Consider the following 6,893-nt stretch of genomic DNA (forward strand, 5'->3'; position numbering starts at 1 on the left):
GTGGCACGTTTTTTTTACAGTATGACACATCTGCCTAAATGCATCAATTTGTAATTTTGTCGCCTCATAGCAAATCTTTTGCACCGCCGCTGCATCAGAAAAGTGACGCACAGTGGCGCAAAAGAGGCATACACCTATCATAAATCTGTCCCTAGCATTTTAAATGATTAATTCAGGATGACGATAAGGTGTGGCCTATCCAGAGGTTTGTTTAAGGTGAGGCCTACTCAGGGTTGCAGATCAAAGTTACGCTTGTTGAAGAATACAGAGGAGATAATACATGTAAATGCCTACCAATGAAGTAAGTGATGTCCACCTCATTGCGCCAGTCATCATAAATCTATCCCTAAGCTTCTTATCTTGTTAGAGATGAACCGCCATATGTATCATCAAACTATTTTGCATTTCCTAAATAGCGAATTTTAAGGAATAAATAGCGATTCTTTACCATTCCTAATTTGCGATGAGCAAATTGCTAATTGCAAATTACCCATTCATTTCCATGGGCCAGGAGGCCCATAGCAATGAAGGTGCAATTTGCGATTAGCAATTAGCTCATCGCAAATTAGGAATTTTTCCAAGGGTGCAGGGGTGTCTCAAGAACACCCTGCTGCACCCCTGAAAAAGAAATTTGGGGGCATATGGCGCACATAAATTTTAAAAACATTCCTTTACCTCAAAAACGATTTTCAAGTCATAATTTGAAAACACTGCCCACGGGGAAATGACTTAAAATGTCCTTAAGACACATGAAAGTGTTTTTTTAAAGCCTTTGCAACTTTTTTGGGTCACTTTTAACATGGCTATGTAACTCAAACAGTCAAAATCTAAATTTACCATGCACAGGTGGGAGCATATTTACAAGGAATTTGCTCCACGGGGAAAGGTCTTTTAATTTAATATGGGAAAAATAACATCAGAGACACTGAAATGCCTTATAAAGAAGCATACACCATTATGTCCTTGTCATAAATTTTAAAACCATTCCTTTTCCCCAAAAACGATTTTCAAGTCATAATTTGAAAACACTCCACATGGGGAAATGACTTAAAATGTCCTTAAGACACATGAAAGCGTTTTTTGATTGCCTTTGCAGCATGTTTGGGTCACTTTTAACATGGCTATGTAACGCAAACATTCAAAATCTAAATTTGCCATGCACAGGTGGGAGCATATTTACAAGCAATTTGCTCCACAGGGAAAGGTCTTACATTAAAATGGGAAAAATAACATCAGAGACACTCAATTGCCTTATAAAGAAGCATACACCATTATGTCCTTGTCATAAATTTTAAAACCATTCCTTTTCCTCAAAAACGATTTTCAAGTCATAATTTGAAAACACTCCACAGCTCCTATGCACAAAAAAACCCTGTCAGTACTAATACTTCACATTTTCTCCAATTACAATTTCTCAAAGAAACAAAATCTATTTGTAAAACACTTGAGACAAAGCAACATTTGAAAAACACAACTTTCTTCATAATTTTCTCCTTAAAGCACACTATTCTCTATCTAAATTAAAGAAATCTTTTCTCACCTTAGCAAATACTTTATGAGTTTCAAAACAGTCTCAGAAACACACCAATTTGTCTTCAGCAGAGCAAAAGGTATGCACTCCAGAGTCTGCAGCTATCAAAAGCACAGAAATGCTGTAATTCTTCACACATATCTCTCATGTCACCCAATCAAAACTCTTCCCTCACTTTTTTCAAATCAAAACCCTTCCCCCCTCTGCCCTCTCTGCCTTTTTTGCATAGCAACCACCTCTTGGAAGACCTCTGGTGTTTGCAAGTTCACACAACAATGTTTCAATTGAACTCTGAACTCTCAGTGCACCTGCATATCCAGTGCATTCTTTCATTTAATGATTTTTTCTTGACCACTCAAAATACATCTTTCAAAGAACTCATCCATGCACCCTAACTTTCTGTTTTCAGCAATCAAAATCCACCAATCACTGTTACTGCTTCATTAACAGAGAAACTCCACAGTTTTTTTCATTTTAAACTCTTATTTTTTCAACTGCCATTTCATTGCCACACTTCATCTGACTGCAGCAGAACTTTCTCTCACCATGTTTTCTGTCTGGATTGTTGGACATAGTTACATCTATTGGGCTCAGAGGTATGCTGAGAACAGAAATTTACCTAACCTCAATTTACAAGATGTGGAAATTAAGTGGTTTGGCCACAGAGGATTAAAATGTCACCAATTGATACCATTTGTGAAAACCTTTATGCATTTGCCAAAACCTGACCTGTTAATTGTGCACTGTGGAGGTAATGATTTGGGCACTTTGACTAGGGTAGGTCTGGAAATGCTTTTAAAGGACACCTTTGAGCAATTGATGGCACTTTTTCCTCAAACTGCCTTGGTATATTCAAATATATGCCAAAGACAGAAATGGAGGTGGTCAAACCAATTTTGTCCACAAATTGAGAAGTCGAGGAAGCATGTAAACAAATCTGTTTCAACTTACATGAGAGACCATGGAATGGGCTCCATGTACAACAATAACTTGCGTTACTACATGCAAGATATCTACAGAGGAGATGGAGTTCACTTCTCAGATGAGGGCAACAGAATTTTCATTCTGAATTTAAGACTGTGCATTGGTACCTACTTATAAGTACCTAAATGTACCATAAACCCAAAAGCTCCTCTCAGAGCTACCCTACATCTGATCACTCACAATTATTATTTTTCTCTAACTTTTTTCACTAATTTTCAACAAAGTACGCTCCCAGGGGCGCTACCCGGTCAACGACAGTTGTATCGCAAGTGCGATGCAGCTCCAGCAAGGCTCAGGGGTGCCCCATCTCCACAATGCTGCGTCAAGACCTATGCCTGCTTCAAGCAGGCGCAGGGTTTTGACGCAGCTTTGTCCTATCTGATTGTAAATGCGGCACACCATGGGTGGCAGAGCAGTGGTGCACGTTAACTGGTGCATCCCTGGGGATGTGCCAGTTAACATAAATCTGCCCCTTTACATTTAAGTATGTGCAGGGGACACAGAGTCGGTGAGGCTCCTCCAAGGTTAAGAAGAGATGAGTCCTGTTCACTGAAAAATTGGACATAGGCTTCACCTCCTCAGCATCGCTGGACATGGCTAAATAATAGCTGCAAAATGTTACTCTTGTTAAACAATTTTACTATTATAATCTCTGAGATTTGTCTCTTACTCTGCAACATCTCATTGTTGTTATCTTTCTTTAAAGATAAAGACAACATCAACATGAGCGACAATCAGCAATCAGTTGATTTCGACCTCATCATTGAACTCGTAATTGAAACATCAGTGGATGTTGATCCCTTGGATGATTTAAATCCTGAGGATGAAGAAGAACGTGATGAGGATGCAGATTTGTCAGAATTGTATGACATAGGTTGGGAAGCTGACGTGCTTGAGCCTATGGAACTATAAACATTTATTTTTAAAATTTATAATAAATGAAAAGTAAAAATGTAAACCGTTTGATTTATAATTAAAAACACCTTTAAAAACAGGTTATGTCTAGTGTCTTCAATAAAATATTAAAATATGCTCATAAAATTAGATCAGAATCACATATAAAATAGTAGAGGTAAAATGAATATAAATTTCATTTCTTTTCTGCTATTTGTGTATTATATATTTGCCAAGCACTAAAAAATCTTCTATGTAAAAATGTCAAGTAGTGTGTTAAGTTTTTGATGACTGTTATTGATTTACTGTTTGGTAATAGTGGTTAATAACATTTTTTATTATATTTTACCACAGATTCAACTGCAGATCATTTCAAGATTTCAGCATGCCAACCAAAGAAAGACTGAGAAAGGCTGCAAAACGTCAAAGACAGCAGGTCAATGAAAAAAAGCAGCAGTCCTCTAACAAAAAGATTTGTCAAGTCACCAAGAAAGCACCGGGTAAGAGTACAAAAACATTCATAAGAAATATCTGTAGTAAAAAAAATATTACTACAGAAAATGTTTCAGTCCAGAAAAAGAGAAGCAATTCAAACGGAAAGGAAAGGCTAATGAAAAATGTTACTGCTAGAGCAAGAGATAACTCTGTACATGATAGTAGAAGGAAACAACAGTTTAGGGACATTCGTAAACGAATGTTTCGCAACAGGATAATTGGCAATTTGTTAAAAAATATTAAGAAAGGTCAACAGAAAGTGGTTTTTTATAAGAGAAAAAAAATAGTTGAGAAAGTTATTGATCAGGCATTTGAAATTAAACGTAAGTTATTTATTTTGATAATCAATAGAATTAGGAAGCTAAACAAGGCAATTTATGATTTCAAAAGAAATAGTAGATGGAAGAGAATAGTTAATCGTAGTAATTTTTGTGAAGTTTTTTCTGGAGAATGGATGCATAGTTCAAGCTGTGAGGCATTTTTTAATGAGAGAGTTATTTCCAGGATAATGATTTGGTGCATGCAGTTGACACCAGTGGTCGAGCTTATGAAGTGAAAGATGGTTGTCCAGTTGAAAAAGAAAAACTTGTGACAACAGAGGCAGAAGAGGTGTTAGGTAATGAGGTTTTAAGAAGACGTCCTAAGGGTCCTGTGTATACCTGGAAGTGTAGTAGTATTTGCAGTGTGCGACAGGATTCCATCAATTTGCTTTGTGATTTTGTACGGTCATTTAATAAGAAAAGTTTGAAGCAGAAAATGAAGTTGTTGCAAGAATTAGATCCTTGCAGAGTGAGAGAAGTGACAGGTTTGCATGGTCATTCACTGGCTTGTCTTTCCAGGAGAGTATGCCAGAGTGTTTTTCATCATTTCAGGATGCTAGCAGTGCATCATAATAAAGTGAGGAAATTAGTTAGAATGTTTTATTATGCTAAGAGTCCAGCAATTATGATTAAACAATTATGTGCTGCTCTTTTGCATGGTTCTGAAATAGATGTGAAGAATATATGTGAAGAAATAGAGTTTTGTTACTTTGGAAGTAAAGAGGAGAATGTTGAAATTGACCAAGAAGAAGAGGGTAATGTGGAAGATAGTGTACAGGTTTCCAGTACAGATAATTTTCAGAGGGAAATTGCAACGTTTCAGGTGAAATCAAGTGAGAGGCCAAATTTCACTTGTGTGTGTTGTCGACGCACTTATTATAAGAATCAGACTAAGTTAGTGGATTTATATGCAAAAAGTGAAAGGGAAAATAATAGTGAATGGAAGGATTTCACAACATACTTGATGGTAGAAAATTGTTTTGATTTGGGATTGGATCAACGTGTGTGTACTTATTGTTGTAACAAATTAAATCAAAACCAGATGCCTGCTAGAGCAGTTCATCATAATCTGGAATTGGTTGAGATTCCTTCTGAATTGAAGGATTTAAATACTTATGAATCTATTTTGATTCAAAGTATCCATCCCTTTCAGGCTATTGTAAGAATGGAGCCAAAGACAGGGAAATTGCCTCCATCAGATTTACAGAGAGGATTAAAGGGAAGAGTTGTTTATTTGCCTCTAGATTTGAAGAAAAACATTAACACAATTGGAGTAGAAAAAGTGGAAGAGGAACCTCTGGTTATCTTAGTTAATGGGGTTCCAACAAAGAATAAGAAAATATGGCAAGATTTAGTGGATGTTAGGAAAGTTAAAAAGGCAACATTGTATTTGAAAAAAAATAATAAATACTATAAGAATGTATATGTTGCAGAAGAGGAAGTAAGTGAGGAAGAGGATAGCGATTTGTGTGCTGGTCAAATTGAGAAAGTAGAACCCTCTACTAGTGAAGAAATATATGAACATTATAGTGTTCATCCTTTGCATTCCAAGGAAGTCATGGGGAATGCTATTGAGTTGTTTCAAATGAAACAAGCCAAAGGGAGTCCCATTAGTGTTTGGGAGGAAAGTTTGGAAGCTCGGTGTTTCCCACAGCTTTTTCCAACAGGTCAGGGAGGAAGATATGATGAGCGACCTCATCAAATTCCTGCTTCTGAATACCGGACTTTGCGATTGTATGCAGGAGATGCTAGGTTTCGACAATGCATTCCCTATTTGTTTCATCTCCTGTTTGAAAGCGATCTGTCTGGACTGTCATATGCAGTGAACCACATCTTGAAAAGTGGTATACACATGCAAAACATCTCGGCAAGTGACTTTATGGATAAAGTCAATGTCCAAGACAGTATTTTGGATTCTCACCTGATTAATCTCATGGCGTGTCAGCGTGGTACTAATGAGTACTGGTACCGTCGTCATGGTGATTTAAAATGTATGCTGAGGAACTTAAGAACTCCCACATGGTTCCTCACTCTGAGCTGTGCCGAGTATGGCTGGGAAGATTTACTTGAATTTCTACGAGAGGCAAATGGAAACATCGAAAACATCGAATTCAAGACACCCGGAGAACTGTGCTCTTTGGATCCAGTCAATGTATGTAGGTACTTCAATCATAGATTTGAAGCTATGATGTCTTTCATCATGAATAAGAAGAATCCACCTCTTGGAGAGGTGTTGGATTTCTTCTGGAGAAAGGAGTACCAAGCAAGAGGTGCTCCTCATATACATATGTTGCTGTGGATCAAGGATGCACCTAAATTTGGAACGGATCCAGAAGACTCAGTGATGAGTTTCATACAACAGTATTCTACGTGTGCTGTTCCAAACGCAAAGGAGAAGAAAAGCCTAAGAGAAAAAGTTCTACGTTTCCAAAGCCATCGATGTGGAAAGTACTGTCGTCGTAAATTCCGAAACAAGGACAAGTTCTACACCAAATGTCGTTTCGGCTTTCCACGACTGGTGATTTCTAAAGGAAGAGTAAACAGTTTGATGTCTTCGCTGCGACATAATGTGATGAAGAAATCACCTAAAAACACATACAATTTGAAGAGGAACGAAGAGTCTAAGTACATCAACGACTACAACCCGGTGATTTTGTCCATGTGGAATG

Source organism: Lissotriton helveticus, chromosome 2_2 (assembly GCF_964261635.1).
Source record: "Lissotriton helveticus chromosome 2_2, aLisHel1.1, whole genome shotgun sequence".
Taxonomy (NCBI): Eukaryota; Metazoa; Chordata; class Amphibia; order Caudata; family Salamandridae; genus Lissotriton; species Lissotriton helveticus.